At 36.8% G+C, this 22,892-nt stretch overlaps 1 long non-coding RNA gene across 2 annotated transcripts; it reads right to left on the reverse strand.

Moving 5' to 3' along the window:
- Window positions 1-313: 313 nt before the first annotated feature.
- LOC126828164 (uncharacterized) lies at window positions 314-21,645 on the reverse strand. 2 transcript variants are annotated; one of them, XR_008788834.1, is made up of 6 exons: window positions 21,231-21,645; window positions 19,790-19,953; window positions 6,260-6,302; window positions 2,725-2,854; window positions 1,490-1,644; window positions 314-608 (listed from the first exon to the last, which is right to left on the reverse strand). It is a non-coding gene; the product is annotated as an uncharacterized LOC126828164 (long non-coding RNA). The 2 variants fall into 2 exon arrangements; XR_008788833.1 differs by lacking the exon at window positions 6,260-6,302 and having other exon boundaries at window positions 315-608.
- Between the last annotated feature and the right edge of the window lie 1,247 nt (window positions 21,646-22,892).

The following is a 22,892-nucleotide window of genomic DNA, read 5'->3' on the forward strand; positions in this document are numbered from 1 at the left end:
ATAATATAACATTATTATCTATCATATTTTGTACACAATTCATAAAAAGTGAAATAATGTGAACAAAATTACAACATGTTTTATATGTAGAAGAGTATTAAAATTACAATGCAATTACATAGGAGATGGATTATACAATAGAATTTACATATTATGAGCGAAATTACTGTAACAGATTTATCATATGAGATAAATTACAATTTATTTTACATATTTATATAAGATGAATTGCAACGGATTTTATATGTAAAACAAAGTACACGTACAATAGATTTTACACATGAAATAAATTACAATAGATTTTACACGTGAACTAATGTACAATATATTTTACATGTGGAATAAATTACAATAGATTTTACATGTTAAATAAATTACGATAGATTTTACATCTGAAATTACAAATATCTTTACATAAGAGCTTAAAAACTACAACCGATTTTAACGAACTAACAGCATCAGTATGTGAATAAATAAAAGATTGACAGTGTTTGAATCAATTAAATATCTTTGGTGTTTGAGTACATCAAATACCTTCAATCTCTAAATATAAATAACATGAGGTTAGTTGTATCCATAAGACGTATATGGAGCAGGGTGTGCTGTTGCTGAAAAATATTTAAGTACATGTTAGTGATATGCAGCGATGTTCGAGGTAAAGTGACGAGGAAGCATCTTTTGAAAACACTGAGCAAGTTCCTGTATTTTCGTTTTGCCGAAAGTCCCGCAAATAGTTCAAATAATATCATGGACCGTATATATGTAATACAGTCCATGATAGTACCAGCTAGGGCTTTCTGGGGGAAAAGACGGGCATACGTCATACAGTTTTGCAATGATTGGAATTTTGCACGGACATCGGTGCTACGACCTATTTTTGTTTCGAATTCCAATTGTCAAGGGTTCTTTTGTGCGAGCACATGTGTACACGGGACCTTGGTTTTTCGTCAAAACACTAGACACTGTACTACCGACAAGGGGAACCGTGCCGGAAAAACCCGAGCAACTTTATCCGCCAACACCAGGAGCGAACCCGAGACCGCCTTGTTAGCCACACAGGGCCTTACTCATTGAGCCGTCCTGGTTCTCCGGAGAAAAGGATCACGACACCAATCACGATGCTAGGGACCATAATTAACTGTGGAGGAAAGCAACTATATAGTTGCTGTCCCGCTGTGATCAATAAATTGAAAGAGTTGGAGAATGATGGTAACAAAATATTTGAAACATGCTTATGGTATTAGTTTTCATCTAGGCTTCACTGTGATCTGTAAATGCACGTAACCTTCTCGCAAGGAAATGTATAGCGTGATTTTCTTTGAAAGAAACGTCGAAATTCGTCAGGGTAGCTTTGACCTATTCCATTAATCGACTTGGGCGCATTCGTCCCAGACTATCAGACACGCTTTAACATCAACCAGTATTTAATTTGATGAAACAGTTGCAGACTTGGTGACAATCGAACGCAGGGAAGAATACTAGAACTTACTTGTAACTGTGCTGACCGTAGGACCACAGCCACCACTTGAGTAAATTACGGTGGCTCTGCGCCTTCTGCATATAATGATAATAATAGCTATAAACACAGCTAGACAAACAATACTTCCAACAACTGCTCCAGCTACAGTACCAATATTAACTGTCCTGCAATACAAATATTTATAAACCTGTAACAGTAAATCTTTTTGATTTTTGGGGTATATTCTATGCCCGGAATAATTTGCAGTCTGAAATTCGGGGCCGGCTTTGATACATGGAAATTTGGGGTTATTCCTCTGAAAGTTTTTCTTTAAACCTGTAACGGGTTATTCGTCCAGGGTAGGTGTTTTTTTTCCATAAGAAAACATGATAATATAAGGTTTTTCTTACGGGAATTCTGGGATATTCTACTCTAGCGTACATGTAAACAGACGGTTTATAAGCAAGATAAAGTCCTCAACTTCGGTAACGCTGGCGAAGAAAGACTTCAGAAAAAACCCTCGACAGAAAAACCTCGGCCTGTCGGTCTCGGTTTTTCTTTTTCTCCGGTTATTTTCTCCAGTCTTTCTTTCCCCAGCATAACCTCAGTCTCGTGCTTTATCCTACACATAACTACTTCATTTACAAACATTAATATACAGCTGAGCGTACAGGTCAACAATATATAATAACCAATTCTTAATAACCATATCCAAACTGTATTTCTAATCAAGCTGAATGGTTGAACGCGTTCGTTTACATCATAAGGTCTGTCATTGAGTCAAGTGGCTTATTGAAATAAAAGTCAACCATATTTTGGCCTCGAAATGACCTAGTCACAATTCAATGCACTTTACATCAAATTACATGCATCAAATAAAGAGAAGAAAATAGCGGGCAAATTGAACAGTCACGTGACAAAGTTTTGCTTAACCTATAACGTTTAGCGTAAAGAGAAACTATTTTGGAGAATATCTTACTTTCAACAATCTGTCGGTAAAAAAATATCAGTTCCCGGGATCCTCAGTAGTAGGCTATCATTCCGTTCTACTCTGCTAAAACACGGGTAAATTCACGGGGAAACACAAAGTCAAATTAGTGGAGTAGAACGGAAAAACAACATTGGGTATACCCAGGATGCCATTTTGTAAGATTGGGTGATATTTTGGCTTACTTTCATTATAAATACGTGTACCTTCTTTGAGCGGCATTTAGCAATTTACCAATGAGAAAGACGAACCGGCAAATATAAAAACTTACACTTACGTCGTAATGTAAGTTGTGCAACAAGCTGTGAGTGATGATGGGTGAAATCCACCACAGCATCCATACGAACAATATTTATGCTTCAATGTACCAAAACTGTCATAATACTGGCAATAATAAGCCTGGGCAGCTGTAAATATAAAATAGTGTAGACATATAATCATAAAAATCCATTATACATATATGCGTATCTGTGTATCCCCTCCCCTACATATTATATATGGAAGACCAAACAGCTCTTTATTCAGTGTTCTTAGTCCTTATATCTTAATTCATAGTCCATAATTCTTATTTCTTCATTTGTTGTCGTATTTCGACATTTATACACTAAAATTAACATTTGTATCTTAAAATCAATACTTGTTTTACAAATCAGTCATTTGTCATATCAGATTTGTAAAATGTATTTTAATTGTAGGCCTATTTTAATATGAAGATAAAATTTATTTGAATTTTAGAAAATAAAAAAATAGCCTACATTTAAATTTCATCAGAGAAATACAACGAAAAACAAATCTGGAACAACAAGTTTCTAAATACAAATCTCCAAATACAAATCTTACAAAACATTTCTCCAAAAACATTTCTTCAATAACATTTCTCCAAAAACATTTCTTCAATAACATTTCTCCAAAAACATTTCTCGAAATCCATCGAACCGGAATATTATGACGACATGATGTTCCGGTTCGATGAATTTCGAGAAATGTTTTTGGGGAAAAGTTATTGAAGAAATGTTTTTTGGAGAAATGTTTTGCAACATTTGTATTTGGAGTTTTGTATTTAGAAATTTGTTGTTCGAGATTTGTTTTTCATTGTATGTCTATGATGAAATGTAAATGTACATTATTTTTTTTATTTACTAAAATAAATTTTGTCTTATATTAAAATAAAATTAAATACATTTTACAAATCTGATATGACAAATGTCTAATTTGTAAAGCAAATAATGATTTTAAGATACAAATGTTGATTTAAGTGTACAATTGTTGAAATACGACAACAAATGAAGAAATAAGATTTAAGGACTATGAATGAAGAACTAAGAATTAAGAACACTGAATAAAGAGCTGTTTGGTCTTCCATAATTATAGCCCACCCATTTTAATTCCATAAAAGGCTGAGTACGAATAGGAACTTAAGTTAGACACCATATAATACAGTGGATTACGAAAAAAGGAGTTTGGTTCACTTTTCTTCATTTCTCCGTGTTTGTAAAAACGTATAATACACTGTAAATAGGCCAACTATACGAAATAATTACATTAGTTAAAAGTACATTATGGGAGATTAGATAAAGAGCGGACAGTTCTCACTATAAAGTATTGATAATGATTTGATCAGCTTTTAATAATAATAATAACAATATGAAACAGTGTGGAAATTTAACTGATATTATTACTTGATAAAGGAATGGTCAACTGAAAGATTAAGTAAATTAAATAGCAATCTATTAAGCTGTGATAGCGTTTTTTTTTTATCAGATTTAAAATGACAGTTGCATATTTTCCAAGAAAGTCAAACATAATTATTTCTATATCTATTTCTATATCTAAGGTTGTCAAATTATACAATCATGGGAATCACTTAAAAAAGCATTCACATAAAACTTTGAAATATTTACTATACTCGCCCAATGTACTTGGAAATTGTATCATTTCTTTTCACTGGAAAATTACGTCAAAGTCTGTAGTCAAACTAATAAGAATGATGGTTCCTGGTTGAGACAACATACAAGAATACTCTTCTAATAATAACACCGCTCCATGGAATTGGCAAACCCAAACGACAACGTTGGTGTTTGAATTTGATCTCAACTGACAAATGTGAATTGTAGGAGTAAAATGACTATTCTGCAACGGTTAAAGCGTATAAAGAGAACATGATTTGCATTTTTTGTCAATAACAAGGCACCCTAAAATGGTTATTTCATCAATAATGTGGGTTTCAATACTGTCCACATTTCCTATTGTAATAGAGCAAGCTGGACCATAGAAATATTGATGTCATGAAATCGTTGGAAGTATATTAGGGGATTCACAGGTGTTACTCGATATCCTTGATATTTTCAACGATTTCATGAAATCTCTATAATTACACAGATTCAATGTAATTTTCTTCGGCTATCTTAAAGATTCAGAAAGTTATACGTGACACCGAACTGAATCCAGATATAACAACGCAGGTGGAACAAGTCTTGTCAGTGAAGCAGGATACAGAACAAGAGTTTTTCTCTAAAAGTTCGATGGGCTCAACACTTCCAACCACAGGAGCAACATCTTGTTGGCTAACTTCAATTTTGAAATCTTTTAGATGAATTGACACAGAATGATCCTTGTTTATTGTCGGAATTGAAGTCAATAAATTCAGGTTCCGCGATATAGATTGTAATTGTTATAGTCAAAGACTTTTATAGCTTATATTATACCTGATTAAAATTCAACTCATCCATTATCCAATTTTTATACGCCCACATTTTCATGTGGACGTATATTGTCGTCTTTGTCTCGACTAAAATCACCATATATATGTTTGGCGCAATAATATATCCTGGTTGGCGCAGACGTGTCTTTAAAGAAGTATTTCATTCATTTATTATATAGTCATTATTATTGCCGTCGTCCGTATGTACGTTCACATGTTGTTTGTGGACACTCTACATGGCAGGTCGCGGTTTTTATCCGATTTTGACGAAACTTGAAAGATCTTAGTACTTTTCGATATTTGCACTTATCGGGACGTAATGGCCTCGATTATAGTCCCAGGTTGTACGAAAAATCACGTTTTTGGCTTGTGGAAAATCTATAGAGATCACAATTTTTATCCGATTTTGATGAAACTGAAAAAAGGTATGTGTATAATCCAAAGATCTCGATTCCTTTCGATATTCACACACATCGGACTATAACTTCATGGATTATGACCCATGATTGTACTGGTTGACCTTCTTGCGATCACAATTTTTATCTGATATAAAAAACGTTCAAATATATCACCGTTACACCATAATGGCAGTTGAGTTCGAATTTCGTGAAAATCGGACCGAAACTGTCTAACAAAATGACCGCCCCCCTCACGCAAAAAGTGCATTTAAGTATGTAATACCATGGGTTGTGAACCGTCTAGAGGTCACAAATTTTATCCGATTTTAACGAAGCTTAAAATATATGCTTATATCTCAAAGGTCTGGGTTTCTGTCAATACCTGAGCGTATCGGACCCTAAGATTATGGATTAAGACCCTTTATTGTATGAAATATCACTATTTTTTAGTTTGTTTTCTGTCCATATCTTGAAAAATGTGGGCGTATCTTGCATGGCCACCGCTTGTTTTGTTATATCGAGACAATTTGTGACTGTAGATACTATCCCGACTTTTAAAAAAGAATGCTATTTAAAACAACTAAACTCTGACTAAACTGAAAAATTAATACAACGTCAAAATAATATCAGCGAAATTATAATATCCACATTACGAATTTAAACGCCGAGTCCATTGTATATTAATCAGATAAATGGTATTCATTAATACTAACCTGATATTATGCCGAGAAGAACAATCACAACCAACGACTTCATCTTGAATATTTTATTGTGAAATAAAATGAAATAGATAATATTATATACAACTATTGTTATCTCGTTATGATGTTGCAAAATACCTGGGGGGGTGGATGGCTGAATGGTTAGCGTGCGCGCGCTGTATCATAAAGTCTGTCATTGAGTCGACTGGCGTGGTTTCGAATCCCCGGTGGTACGTGGCAAGGAGTAGGGTCGCCTGTCCAACCTCGTGGGTTTTCTCCGGGGCCTCCGGTTTCCTCCCACTGCTAAAGACCCCTACGCGCAAGCGAATTATGTAAATAAAATTAAACCATATATATTCCCGAAATGACCTAGTTTGTGTCGAGTGGACGTTAAACCCCATTTCTCTATCTCTCTCTCTCTCTCTGCAAAATACCTCGACATAGTTAAAGTAGCTTAGAGTGTCTGTAACCCAATATCATCCAAAGTCTTCGACATTGAAAACAAATTATTTGTCAATTTAAATCAACATAAGATGGGATTCTGATATCCTATATTTTAGACAAAATAAACATTTTACCATTGGTACACGAATCGTGTACCATAATGCGTTTCAGTGCCATTTGTAAAAAGGGACTCGAAGAACAATGCTAGACATATTCCACAAGTCAGGTCAAACGTTGACGTCATATTCATATCTGGCGAGCATGTGCAATAAATAATATCGATGTAGACTGGAATAACCAGACACTAGAGATTGCCATTCGATTGAGACTTCTGGCGTATTTCGGCGAACATATCTGATTTAAAATTAGAGTAAAAACGAAAAGATTGAATGTAAATCGGTTTACATACGTTCATATTACATTATTATATGTGTTGCGATCCATTTGTGTCAATCTCAAGGTCCCAAATATTAGCGATTCTGCTGCTTTAAGTTAGTGGGGGTTGGATGGCCGAATGGTTAGCACGTGCGCACTGCATCATAAGGCCTGTCATCGGGTCGACAGGAGTAGTGTCGCCTGTGAAACCTCGTGGGTTTTCTCCGGGTCCTCCGGTTTCCACCCACAGCTAAAGACCCCTACGCGCAAGAGAATCACGTGGATAATTTTAAAACGTCATCGTAGACTCGATTGTCTACCTCGCGAAAATTAGTGAGTCTTGCCATTGGTTGACGGAATCTAGAGTAGTGGACTTTGACCCCAATTATTTAATTCCAACCGTTTCTCACCTTGGTATTATTATATCGACTGAAAGAGAATCGGTTTCAGGCGAGTTATTTGCCCTTGAATCAGAAATCGGATTCAGACCACATGGTCGTAACAGACTTTAGACATTACACTTAGTCATATAGCTCAGGCCTAATGTTATTTTTGAAATATTTTTCACGTTACAGGTGCCGACAAATCACCACCAACAAAAGGCCAGCTTTTGGGGTTGAACCATTATTTCAGAATGCAGATATTTATAGAACAACCATACCACATTGTATAAATCAGTTATTATTATAAAGGCAATCCCTTAATGAAGCTTTTATAAAACTAGTTATAACGCATTAATCACAAAAATACATTTTTGAAAAATTATTATAAGCAAATATATTGTTAAAGATACATTATGTAAGATTTAGATAAAGAGCTAGCCATTCTTGCTATAGTAGTTCGAAAATAGCAAATGTAAAATGAATAATTTTAAAATTTCATTCCAATTACTATTGCGAGCGAAGATATTAGCCTTTGAAGGTTTGACAAGAGTATGCAATAATTTCAACCAACGTACTGGTTGTTCGAAGTTAAGTCTTGCTCCTCGATTTTTAGCTTAAATCAAAATGTGGCTGAACTGTTCTAATCTATTTAATATCGGAGAAAACCGATGCCATCGAGAGTTGATTATGGTCACGTACAACCGGGGATTCGAAACCACGCCAGTAGACTCAATGATAGGCTTTATGATACAGCGCGCACGTGCTAACCATTCAGCCATCCAACCCCCCTCTAAAAAGAATATCAGCCCTAAAACGGTTCAATTCTGTTCACGGCGTTCAGTATTTACAAAGATGTGATAAATTGGACATTGATCGAAACAAGGTATCATGAATTAAATATTAAATAATAAATTTAATTACACTTTGGTCTGGATTAAGTCGTGAATAATTAGGTATTGTCTCAGAAATAAAAATGACATTAGTAGATTTGAGGTTTGAGAAACTTTACCCATGACTATATTATTAATATTTTAATCAGGTATTATGCAAGGGCTAAATCTGCCTGATGCAGGTCTTTCTTTGATATTTATCTCTGCCGACTTGTTCGGCGAATATGTGGTCGTGATGATCACCATGCAGTCGACCATTTAGGGTTTAATGCAGTTCATCTGTTTTGATACCGAGTGTATGTAACTGTATCGTTGCACCATTTCTGGACCATGAGTTCCGACAATCTTTGAAAACGATGTTAAAACTAGAACAAACACCGACCAAAAATACGACACCAATGACTGCTTACAGCAACGATCCACACCAACCAAACCGGGTTATTTACACCAACTGCAACAAATACCATTTACCCACATATATCGTACGTTTCTCCCACGAGTCGTGTATGGTTTCTAGCGCCATTTGTAATGATCAAAGAAAAACATACCCTTTTCGTAAGTTATTAGTAATGCCTGATTTACAAACGACAATATAATAATAATAAACGTGGGCTAAGCAAAACTAAACGACTGTCGTTCAATTTGGACTATTCATTCACGTATTAGACCCAACATAATTGATTATAAATTAAAATATTTTTTTCCAAATTGAGTATAAATCACTTTATATACATTCATATTACATTAATATATGCTTTAGTCTATTAAAATGTTCCAACGAATAGAGTCATACGCAAAAGAAGATTATTCTTTTATTGTCTGGAAAACTGAACTTTAAGCGAATTTTGTTAGTGAACCGCGAAAACCAAATGGAATTCCTTGGTTATTCTTTGTGAATATATTATTAAATGAAATGGGGTTTAATGTCCTACTTTTCTGCACCAATCAGTCAACCGAATGCAGGCATAAACTAAGCGTATAACGAGGGGGAAATTTCGCCCTGACATCAGCGTTTCCGCTTAATCTCCGTCGAATTTTAACTAACGTGCTTTCGTTCCATTCAAACCACTTGATACACTACACTTTTTTTGTCAGCCCAACGACTAGAAACCCATTTGCACTTAATCCGGCACTAAACATATAGCAGGATATATTGTATACCAATATTAGGTCCTAATATACATGTATGAAACTACAACTAAAGTCGAAGATTAAATTGATAGAGGCCATAAAGAATTTGAAACTAATTAATACATTTGATGAATTTAAAGATATGTACTTTAAAACAATATGAATGAATGTTCCTAAAGATGGCCAAAATTCAAAATTCATACTCATCCGCCAAGAAAATTAGCTTTTGCTGTAATATCACAGAGTAAAAGGTGGTGGAAGCATGTTAAAGTTGATGAAGCAACAGAATGCATAGAATGTATGGTCACAACTGTGAAATATTGTGATAATGTGAAGATGTTATCTAAAGCTAAAGTTGAAAATATCTATATTTAATAATTTTGAATTATTGAGACTCCATTTCTTCATGATAAGTCACCATCGCAATTATTACTAGGGGATAGACTTACAACTCAAATTCTTACTTCAAGGCAACAACTAAAAGCTAAATCTCAAAACAGTTTTAAGAAAGAAAGGCAGAAAAAGAATATCAACTATTACGACAATCCAAGGTCATAATATATCACACGAGCCAGAAACGGCAACGTCTTAAAAAGAAATTTTCAATATATCAGAGCATGTCACGCTAAAGTTCAACCTTCCTACACGCCATTGCAACAAATGGGTGACTACCACAACAACCCTGCACAACATAATCCTCCGATAACGTCAATAAACATCCCCCCCATCAACAATCAGAATGAAACCAACAAAGGCAGAATTTCAAGAAGACCAACCTGTATGAATAATTATGAACATTAGTAGTTTTGAAATTTATTTAATGTGATATGATATTCTCTTGTTTTCAGAAAAACTCTGAACTAGAACTGTTTAGTTTATCAAGTGAAGATGTAAATTAATAAACGATCTAAAGAATTGTGAACATTGTAATACACATACAAAGGGAAACAACCAGTGTTAAAGGAGGCAAGTCACTACCCCAATATCATCCGACATTGCAAACACGACTTCTTGGTCAATTTAAATCAACATTGATGTTGTTACCTTACCTTTTAAAAATGGGCTTCTGATATCCAATATTTAAGACAAAATGACAATTTTAAAATTGGCACACGACTCGCATGCCAGAATGCTTTCGGGTGCCATTTGTAATGAAGCGACTCGATGAAGGAGGCTGACCATATCCCCAGGAGAATACTGCCGGATAAAATGGAATAACCAGACGCCAAAGACTGCCATTCAATTTGTAAAAAACAGAGACGATTGAATGTAAATTAGTTTAAATACATTCATGTACTATTCAAAAAAAGTAGGGGATATTTGATTTTTAAGTGTTATTAAAGTCACCTAATGAAACTGACGAAGAAACAAATGACAAAATGAAATGAAGTTCACATTCATCGATTTATTTCAAATGATCGTTAGACTAAGTAAGGCACAGACTGGCCATTATAAGGGTAAAATGATACCCGGGGTCAAACAGCAAAGTTACCACATCATCACAACCAAGTCAGTAACGGGTAAATCCTCCTCTGTTTGCCAAACAAGCATTGATCCGACGTGGCATACTCCTAATGAGACGTCTAAAGTCATTTTGGTCCAGATTGTCCCATTCCTGTTGCAACACAGCAGCAAGTTCTTGGACATTGGCAGGACGTTGTTGACGTTGACGTAACCTCTGTCCAAGCATGTCCCAGACATGCTCGATGGGGGAGAGGTCGGGACTCAGTGCTGGCCAAGGTAATGTGGTGATGTTCTGTTGTTGGAGGTAACCTGTAACGATCCTGGCCCTGTGACATCTTGCGTTGTCATCCTGGAAGATGAAACGGCGGCCATGACGTCGTGCGAACGGCACAACATGGACTGCCAAGATGTTGTCCCGGTAGTACTGGCCTGTAACACGCCCTGCAACAACATGTAAAGCCGTTCTTCCAGCAACAGTGATGCCTCCCCACACCATAACAGAACCACCCCCAAATCGATCATGTCTGATGACGTTAACGTCTTGGAAGCGCTCGTTTCGACGACGCCACACCCTCCTACGTCTGTCCAAAAAATCAACAGTGAACCTTGACTCATCTGAAAACATCACATTGCTCCAGCGTCGATTATCCCAGTGTTGCCGATCCCTACACCAACGACGTCTTGCCTGAATGTGATGATCTCTCAAACAAGGGATCACGCGAGGACGTCGGGCGCGAAGGTGACCCCTATGCAGTCGATTCCGAATCGTCTGGCCACTCACTCTCACACCAGTGTCTGTTTGAAGACGAGCGCTGATCTGATTTGCTGTGATGACACGATTTCTCAAGGCCAAGGTACGGATAAATCGATCCTGGGCTTGAGTTGTCGCCCTTGGTCGACCTGAGCGTGGTCTGTCCTGTACAGATTGTGTATCACGGTATCTGGAACATAGCCTGCTTATGACAGACTGAGAAACATTCATCGTCCGCGCCACAACCGCCTGTGTTGTGCCGATTTGTAGCATGCCAAGGGCGCGTAACCTTTCATTTTGGGTAAGCCGACGCATATCAAAATTTGTTTTCTGGTCACTAAAACAATTAAACTGATGTTTCCACCCTGGAATTCAATGCCACAATGACTGTAACATTCAAAGTCAGAGTCGTGCAAATCTTGGGTTGGACCCCCATGATGATCCCAAGCATCACCTGCATTCCATGCGGTAGCTATTGGTGCGTTTGGGCGTCACATGTAACTGGAAATGTTTCTTCTGTTAGGTTCTATAGTGACTTTTTTCGTAGTCATTTGCATATTTTAGTATTATGCCCCCAAAATCAAATATCCCCTACTTTTTTTGAATAGTATATTACATTATTATATCCATTGCGGCCAATTTGTGTCCATTTGGACTGCAGGCTACGAATTCCAAATTCCAAATTCCAAATGCGAAATTCCAAATTCCAAATTCATGTCTTACCGATAAAATAGCAAATTGGCAGCCCCCCCCCTCAATTAAACAAAGTAGAATTTATATAAATTGTAATTTTACACAACTAATTACTTCTTGTTTACCTATCTGGGCCGGATAAATACCCGTTCCAAATTCCAAATTCCAGATTCCAAATTCCAAATTCCAGATTCCAGATTCCAAATTCCAGATTCCAAATTCCAGATTCCAAATCCAAATCTGATCTGATAGGTTTTTGCTTTTGACTAATCAGTTAGAGTATAATAACAATATTCCAGTTCGGGTTTGCTTCGGCAGATGTGAAAAGTTTGGAAATGAAATGAAATGGGGTTTAACGTCATACTGTTCTGCTCCTATACTGGGCTAATGAAGACGGGCATACGCCATACATTGTGCTATGAGGGAAATTTTGCCCGGGCAGCGGCACTATCGCCTACTTTTATATCGAATTCCAACTGCCAAGGGATCTTTTACGTGCATTACAATGTATACACGGGACCTCGGTTTTTCGTCTCATCCGAAGGATTAGACACATGTCCTTGTCAGGCCCTCCGTCCTGCATCACTGACAAGGAGAAACCACGCCGGAAAATCTGGATGAACTTTCTCGGCCAATGCAGGGATCGAACACCCGACCTCCAGACTAGCGTCTTACCCACTTAGCCACGTGATCCCCTGAACAGTTTGGGGCAAAGTTCCTCTTCAGTGAGCTACTCTGCTACTCGGTAGGACTGGCATTTTTTTTTTTTTTTTTTTTGCTACAGCAGCAAATTTGGAATTTGGAATCTGGAATCTGGAATTTGGAATCTGGAATTTGGAATTTGGATGGCCGAATGGTTAGCACGTGCGCGCTGTATCATAAGGCCTGTCATTGAGTCAACTGGCGCGGTTTCCAATCCCTGGTTGTATGTGACAAGGAGTAGGATCGCCTGTCCAACCTCGTGAGTTTTCTCCGGGTCCTCCGGTTTCCTCCCAGTACTAAAGACCCCTACGCGCAAGCGAATTGTTGAAATAAAATTATAACCATATGTTAGTCCCGAAATGACCTAGTTTGTGTCGAGTGGACGTTAAACTCCATTTCGCCCTCTCTCTCTTTCATCTTGGTTGTGTTGATCAAACCGTGCATCAGAACCATTATGTTAGTCCCGAAATGACCTAGTCTGTGTCGAGTGGACGGTAAACCCCATTCCCCCCCCCTCTCACACACACAAATTGGAAAATTATCCGTTAAAAAATGTAACCTCTATCACGTTAAGAAGGTTTTCGGTAGAACGAAAGTTCGCGCAGCGCTGAAAATCAAAAGAGCCCATCCTCTCACCCAAATAATTCACATAATTTGACCAATAAATGCATTTCCTTGTTCGGTACTTATTCAAGCAAGCCCTGCAGTAGTAAAGACGATCCCTTTAAAAGTTTACCGCCCATATAAACAAATGTGATAACAAACGCTCTGTACAACATTCCAACTGAATTAAAGAGAGGTATATATAGTTGAGGTATAATGTCCACTCAACGTATTGTACAATTTTATTTCAATAATTCGCTTATGCGTAGAGGTCTTAGCAGTGGCAGGAAACCGAAACACTCGGGAAGACCACGAGGTGTCGGATCAAAATGGGGGCTTGGGACCTAGTAGAATCTTCGGGATTTTACACTCCCAACTCCCAGTTCTCAGCGGTGACTCATGTGCATCCTCGGTATCCCCAGTGTACTCATTCCGTTCTACTCCACTATACCCTGGGTTAATCCATAGGGTTTCCACGATTTCAAATTATCTGCGCTGGCCTTGATTGTAGCTATAGTCTACGAACCAATCAACCAGCCGCTGTCAGGCAGGATACGCCCACATTTTTAAAGAGATGGGTAGAGAACAAGCTAAACAAAAAGCGATTTTTCGTAAAATCAAGGGCCATAATTCAGGAAGGTATGATCAGATATCGAAAGCAACCAAGATCTTTGGGCTATAAACATCCATTTCAAGTTTCATCAAAATCTGATAAAAATTGTGACCTCTAGAGGGTCCACAACCTTGATATACCAGATTTTTACACTATTTGCGTACCGGGAGGAGGGGGGGGGGGATTTGGTCTGGCAGTTTTAGTCCGATTTTCATGAAATTCGAATCAATCAACAATACGGTGTAACGGTCACATATTCGAACGTTTTTTTTTAAAACGCGATTTTTCGTACTATCAGGGGCCATAATTTAGGAAGTTACGATCCGATATGCGCGAATATCGAAAGGAACCAAGATCTTTGGGTTATAAACATACATTTCAAGTTTCATCAAAATCAGGTGAAAATTGTGACCTTCTCATGTCAATATCTTCGGCAACGAGCAAGCCGACAATTATTACGTTGAGTGGACATTATACCTCAACTATATATATCTCTCTTTAATTCAGTTGGAATGTTGTACAGAGCGTTTGTTTGTTATCTCATTTGTTTATATGGGCGGTAAACTTTTAAAGGGGTCGTATTTACTACTGCAGGGCTTGCTTGAATAAGTACCGAACAAGGAACCGAGATCTTTAGGTAATACACATTTTGAGTTTCATCAAAACTTCTAGAGGGTCCACTAACCTGGTAATACAACTTTTACACTATTTGCGTACGAGGGGCGGCGATCTTGGTCCGATTTTCACAAAATTCGAACTCAACAATCATTATCGTGTAATGGTAATGTCTGTGAACGGTTTTGAAAATTGGATAAAAATTGAGACCTGTTGAGGTCCCACAAGCTAAAAACAATCGTATAATCAGAGATCATAACCCATGAAGTTATGGTCCGATATGCGCGAATATCGAAAGGAACAAAGATCTTTAGAATATAAAGAATTTTTGTAAGTTTCATCAAAATCGGATACAAATTGTGACCTCTAGAGGGTCCACATCTTTGGTATTACATACTTTTACGCTATTTGCGTATACGAGGTGCGGCCATTTTGTCTGGCAGTTTCGGTCCTATTTTTACGAAATTCGAACTCAACCGTCATTAAGGTATAACGATGATATATTTGAACAGTTTTTAAAATCGGATAAATATTGTGACCTCTAGGGAGACTACAAACTAAAAACAAAATTTTTCGTGCAATCAGAATCCAGGAAGTTACGGTCCGATAAGTGCGAGTATCGAAAGGAACCAAAGTATTTCTGTTATAAACATACCTGTTAAGTTTTCATCAAAATCGGGTAACAATTGTTATCTCTAGAGCGCCAACAAGCTAAAAACGTGATTTTTCGTACAATCAAGGGTCATAATCCATGAAGTTACGGTTCGATACATGCCCATATCGAAAGGAACCAAAGACAATAAACGTCCGCATGAAAATGTGGGCGTATAAAAATAGACCCACAAATTACCACGGTAATTATAGACTCGTAATTTTCTTAATCACAATATTTGAAGTTTTTAAGAAATATATTTATAAAAAGGTCTTTAATTTCTTCATTGACAATAATATTTAAAACTAGTGCAATTCTCAAGGCGGTAGATTTGTCACACTTTTGACCAAGTCTGTGTTGATTATCCCGGTTTTGGTGCAGAAAAGTAGGTCGAATAAATCAATGCCCTTAAATGGTTTTGCCCGTTGGGCTGTGTTACATGCTAGTAGAATGGGGACGGAGGGGGTGCTATTGATTTGTTTTAAAGTTTATTTATTTGACAGAAAATATATCGACACCATTGATGCTGGTGTTCCACGGGGCTCGGTTCTGAGACCGCTTCTATACTTAATTAAAATTAAACGGGTTTGAAACTGTCGTTGAGTTTGCTGCTGTACTTTGTAATAGTACCATTTTGGCTTATTTATATCGCGGAAACCCCTATAATTTAGTTTGTCGATATACTCCCTGATTGACATTGTAAACGATTTTAAATCAAATATTAGATTATTTGTCGATAATACGTCTTTTCGCGACTCTTTATTCCAGATCTCAATACAGTTCACGATCTGGCAAAGACAAATGGTTAGTTTCCTATAATTTTCTTAAATGTGAAACTCTAGCATTTACTATTAAACGCGCACTTTATTCAACGGAAACTGCATAACTTACCTTTAGAAAACATCTGCAGCTGCGGCGGCTTACATGATGACTTACTAATTAAACTTGATTACTCAATCAATAATCTTAATCACCCTAACAGCCAGGTGCCAATTTAACACTTAGAAATCAACAGAAGGGGACACATTCTCATTAGTCTGATTCGTTTTTTTTATACTTTCGATGGCCTCTACTATATGAAGATCTGACCATTTATAGTGGAAGCTTGCGTCAGGGGTCATACGAGCGGCATTTGACCCTATGACGTCAGACATTTGATTAACCAATCAGCGTTGATGTTTCTAGATTAGCCGTTTCATTGGCTAATCCTTTACATCAACCAGAACGCGGGTTATATAACAACTCTTCCAGAACCTAGTGTAGTAAAGACAAGTAAAACGAAATTTTGAAGTATAAAAACGAAACGAAATAGGATCGTGTTTTAATCAGATTACATTCTCAAGAACAGTTACATTAAACCGTATGGATAAAATTTAATATACAGGTGCACCAATCCCTCTATAACGTGTGAATATTAACCTCTAAACTCAGCATGTATAGTGTCTACCTATAGGAAATCGATACCACTGTAAAAAATCCCATCAATTTTATGCTATGGCGTCACTATGACGTGAAATTCAAAATGACCGCCATGACTGATATTTAAAGATACATAGGCCTACACTATCAAGGGTAAGGATTCAAAAACAAGCCAAAGGCTTATATTAATTCGTCTCATATCAAAACCATTCGCCAAGTTATTAAAACCAGTGGTTGCTAGGCAAGACACGCCCACATTTTGCAAGAGATGGATAGAAAATAAGCTAAAAAAAACAAACCTGATTTTTCATACAATCAGGGGCCATAATACAAGAAGTTATGGTGTGAAATGCGCGAATATCGAAAGGGGCTGATATCATTGCGTTATAAAGATATAATATTCGCACTCAACCTTCATTGATGTGTAACGGTGATATATTTAAGACGTTTTTTTTTAAATTGAATACAAATTGTGACTTCTAGCTAAAAATGTGTTTTTTCAAACAATCAGGGGCAATAATCCAGGAAATTACGTTCGGATATGCGCGATCATCGAAAGGAACCAAGATCTTTGTGATATATAAACATAAATTTAAAGTTTCATCAAAATCGAATCAAAATTGTGGCCTCTAGGGGGTTCACAACCTTGATATACCATATTTATTTACATATTTGCCATAATTCAGGTAGTTACGATCCGATATCCGCGAATATCGAAAGGGACCAAGATCTTTGGATTATAAACATGAATTTCAAGTTTCATCAAAATCGGATCAAAATTGTGACCTCTATAGAGGGCCCAACACCTTGATGTACTATATTTTTACACAATTTGCATACTAGGTTGCGGCCATTTTGTCCGGTAGTTTTGGTCCGATTTTCACGAAATTCGAACTCAGCCGACATTACGGTGTAACGGTAATATATTCGAACGTTTTTTTTTTAAATCGGATAATAATTGTGATCTCTAGAGGGTCCACAAGCTAAAAACGTGATTTTTCGTACAATCAGGGGCCATAATTCAGGACGTTACGATCCGATATGCGCGAATATCGACAGGAACCAAGACCTTTGGGTTATAAACATGCATTTCCATCAGTTTCATTGCAGTCAACTGAAAATTGGGACCTCTAGAGTGTATTCATAAGCTAAAAAGGGGCCACAATCCATGAAGTTATGGTCCGATACATACCAGTATCGAAAGGAACCGCATTATTTGGGAGATAGACCTATATTTCAAGTTTCGTTAAAATCGGATAAAAATTGTAACCTGTAGAGGGTTCACAAACAAATTGTGGAGGGACAGACACACAGACAGATAGACGGACGAACAAAGGCGGCGACAATATACGTCCACATGAAAATGTGGTTGTATAAAAACAGGATTAATGTAATCATTAATTGGCAGAGTTGTCTTATTCCTTTCCCGAGATTAACTTTAGCAAACATATTATGATTTGATTATGATCATCTACAACCCATTCGGACAATGTTAATCTCTTATTCCGTTCATCGTGCGCTTGAGGGAAAATCGCAGCCAGAAAAATCCCAATAAAATGCTGTTTTATTATCTTAAATATCTGTTATATTCCGGGGGGGATGGTTAGCACGTGCGCGCTGTATCATAGGGTCTGTCATTGACTCAACTGGCAGAGTTTCGATTCCTCGTTTGTACGTCACAGGGAATAGGGTCGCCTGTCCAACCATCGGGTTTTCTCCGGGTCCTCCCGTTTCCTCCCACTGCTAAAGACCCTACGCGCAAGCGAATTATTGAAATAAAATTGGACCATGTGTTAGTCCCGAAATGACCTAGTTTAGGTCGAGTGGGCGTTAAACCCCTCTCTCTCTCTGTTTATGCCAATAATACGTGTCTTGACCACGTGTAATGTATGTTTGGCAATGACGTTGATGAAGTGCACTGCATCTTCAACGTAAGCCTATCCATTAAAACTGTACAAGTTATCGAAGATCATTTAATAACAAATGTTGGCGTGCATAAAAAGGTGACAGTTTGAATTAAAATTTCACAAAGTACAGTGCACGGTGCATGTCCGTCTTAATTAACTCAGTGGATACAGAAAAGTAAGACGTTAAACATCATTCCATTCAGAATGCTGATTTCCATGGTAGGTTCTGAACTTCTGGTAACTTGATTGCTTTTTAACAAGTTCGAATTAGTGTGAAGTAAATACAAATGCAAACATAATATTCGTGCACATAAATGATTATACTCATTAGATATTGCATTCGATTTATTCCAGACGTCCAATGGTAAGTGATATTCATACCATTAATTAGGTGGCACTCCGAAAGGTGGCCGAAAGAAGATTTCAGAGACATTTCTTATGATGAGGTTAGTAAAAGACTTCAACAAGTAGATCAAGGTTAATCCATGGGACAACAAAGAAACCAGTTCAAGAGCAAGGAAGTTGTGTCCCAGTTTATAAAAAAGATCTGTATTGTTTGTGTGTGCACATAGTTGAAAATCAATGATGAAACGAGAACGTCCCGAATGTGTGTGTGCAAATAAGTTTCTGAAGGCAATTGTCTGTTTTCAAGACGACGTATATTAAAGTGTACATTTGTCAAAGAATTTGGACTATATTCATTCGCGATTGGGGTGGTGGGGAGTGAAGATTGCTCTTGTACATGGACTGACTTCTTCATCGTCTTCTGGATTAACTTCGATAGGCCTCTCGCCTTCTGATGTTCCTTCCTTGTTATTTTTTTAATCCTCTTTAATGTCTTTATGTGCGTATATGATTTACAGATTGCTTACATGGTACATTATATGCTTTTAAGTTTACCTTTTCAAGTCTGCTCCTAACGTCATCTCTATGAAGCATGAGATATTCGTCTAAAATCTTTTGGTCATCCAACCTAAATACCCAGTCTATTGGGATTTTTCTGTTTTTCTCTGCTTCTGTGTGGCAGATCACCAGAATCAAATCATAGGTTTGCTAAAGTTAATCTGAGGAAAGGAATAAGAAAACTGTACGTTATTAGAATATTGGCCATCTTGGACGCAATTTTGAATTTGACCCTTCCTTCCGATGATTCAGAGTGACCGCCCGTGTTTGGTTTTACTCTCACGGGGGTCATCGGCATGATTCAAGAGTCAAATTGAGGGAGAATACAAATGCACACGGGACTCCCCTCAGCTGATCGACTGACGTCATAACGCAAGACTGGTGTGATTTGTATAGACACCAAAATCATCGTTCAAATTAAAGACAGCTTTCAGACATGCACAGAAGCGAAATTCATGCTATAATGGAAAAAAATAAAAAATATCCGATCACCTATGAGTTCAAATTTAGTGGAATTAACTGAAGCTGAACACATTTTTCAGATAATGCGCAGCAACCATTTGGGGAAGAGACCATTAATATCTTATAAAAGTAGACCAGTGGAAGCGACGGTAGTAGGTGGAAGCGGACGTAAAGCTCCAAGTAAAAAGAAGAAGAAGCGACAATCACACTAGACTAAAGTTAAATAATTTATGTGTCTAGCTAAACAAAATCTTCTACAGGCCAATAATATATATAAAAAATACCCCCCAATATGCAATTTAGGTAAGTTAATAGCATTGTTGAATATGGTTGTCACCATAAATAGCTTACTGGGAATTCCTTGTTACTACACATTTAATGAGCTTAACCCCTTTAAATTAAGTCAAAACCAAGAAGTTAAATGTTTTTTTTGTTTCTATTATTGTGTTGGCATGGCAACATAAAATCAGGTGGCTTTATCTATAACTGTATTTTTCAACATAACAGAAATCAACACCTAAAATCCAGTGAAATCGACAATTTTATTTTTGACCCAAATCAAAGAGGTCAACTCAATTTAAGTAATAGTAACCCTTCTCCAAATTTTACACCTACCAAGACAACGTGTGAATTATTATTTCCCGCTCTGTATAGACGGGTTATTTAGACAATGACTGGTCTTCATCCAAAGGTATGCAACGCCGAGGCCAGACCTATATTTACTCAACTAGGCTACAGTGTACGTTTTTCCAAATATATTTCAGAGCTTTGAACAATTCTGCAACTAAACAATTTCTGTTCGATTAATTCTATTATTTACATTTAAACTGCCAAAGAAAGTACAAATATGTAACAATTGCGAAATCAACATACTGATAGAATATGTGGGCGTGACAGCCGGACGAGATGATTCGCATGCTAAGTTTTAACCCCGTGATGACATAATTTATTATAGAGAGATGTCTACCTCTCTTACCTGTTGATGGCTTATTTCTCTCCACATCCGGTCCCCATTAACATGACATTATATCTGTTAACTATCACCATCAATCACTTTTTCATAAAATCTGTTTGTCACCGTACATCAAACTCCAATCACCACAGATTCCAATCAATTCTAGATGATTTTTGCCGACCGAATTTGGAACCGGTGAATCACTGATATTAGGATTCTCAGTGAATTCTACCAGTGCCAAGACCAGATACAGCTACATAGACATAATTGTTGTTATTCTGTTGAAATTATTTATGCAGCATACGACGTTATGACAGTCTATTCTCGCGTCCGCCATCAACCGTTGTCTGTCTGTCTCTCTAGCATTCCAAGGCACGCGCTTCCAGCATCAAAATTCTAACAAAGTTGAAATTGAGCACTGCATCATTGAGCGACAATATGGCGGAGCAGGTAACCTGATCACTGTAGTTGATGACAGTCTGTTTTTCAAGGACAAGTGATGTCCAACCAGGCATGTCGAATATATAACACAACACGATATATTGTTGTAATGTATATAACTAACATTATTGCTGTACTGTTTAGCTAACATTTTGACGAGTATTGTGGATAAATCGCATTTTATCCAGATTTAATTTTGACCACTTCTTTAAAGATTTATATGCGTACATCAATTCTTAGTTTACATGCAAGGCTAATTATGAAATATATTAACTCATTTTGAGTTGACAAGTATAACTATTGAAATTATGGTTCATAAAATTGCATTTTCTCCAGATTTAATTTAGATCATTTCTATAAAGATTCATATGCGCACATCAATTCTTAATTAACTGCTACACACAAGGCTAAGTATATGAAATATACTCATTTTGAGTTGACCTGTAAATGACTAATACAATTCTCTGTCTTTATAAGCCTAATAAGCATGAGAAACATTAAAACTTATGCGAAACAGGTGGGCAACGATCGCATTATTTATAAATGGGTTGTAAATAAATTTGAAGAATCTTCATTTGTCACAAAAATTTAATTCATTAATATACACCAAGGTAAAGTATTTTATTATCAAAGGAATGCTTAGACGAAAACATTGCTAGTATTGCTTAAACTATGCCGTTATTGAATTATATACTCGGATTTGGAGAGATCGGCGGCTATAATATAACAAGCATTCATCTAAGTTTCATCAGCCAAGTGCTGATTCTCATATAAAGCCGAGTTGTTTATTAATATCAATGATTGCTTTTCCTCACAACATCACGAAAGGTAATAGTATAGGTGTTATAGAACCGGAGAATAGTAATGATCTTGCATTAATCACTATGTAAAATTGTCGTTGTTCCGTATGTAGAATTAATGATAGTTATTATATGCTAATACCCTGCTCGATACAGTTCCTAATTAATCTACAACACGCCATATTGAAATGGACAAGCGAGGTTTATGATCTAGAACAATATTGCAGGCCAGAAATTCATCTTTTAATCCAAAGCATCAAAGACAGTGTGAAAAACAAATTAAAAAAATATAGACATTCAAGAATGCCATAATTGGAAGATCAAAGAGACATCTTTATATTTTAGTAGATATCCAACTGTTTCTTAACCCAAGCTGACCCCTTTCGTAGATTTCCGGTTGTCAGTATATGTCACAGGAAGATCACGGAAACCTTAATTAACT

Source organism: Patella vulgata, chromosome 7, assembly GCF_932274485.2.
Source record: "Patella vulgata chromosome 7, xgPatVulg1.2, whole genome shotgun sequence".
NCBI classification, from domain to species: Eukaryota; Metazoa; Mollusca; class Gastropoda; family Patellidae; genus Patella; species Patella vulgata.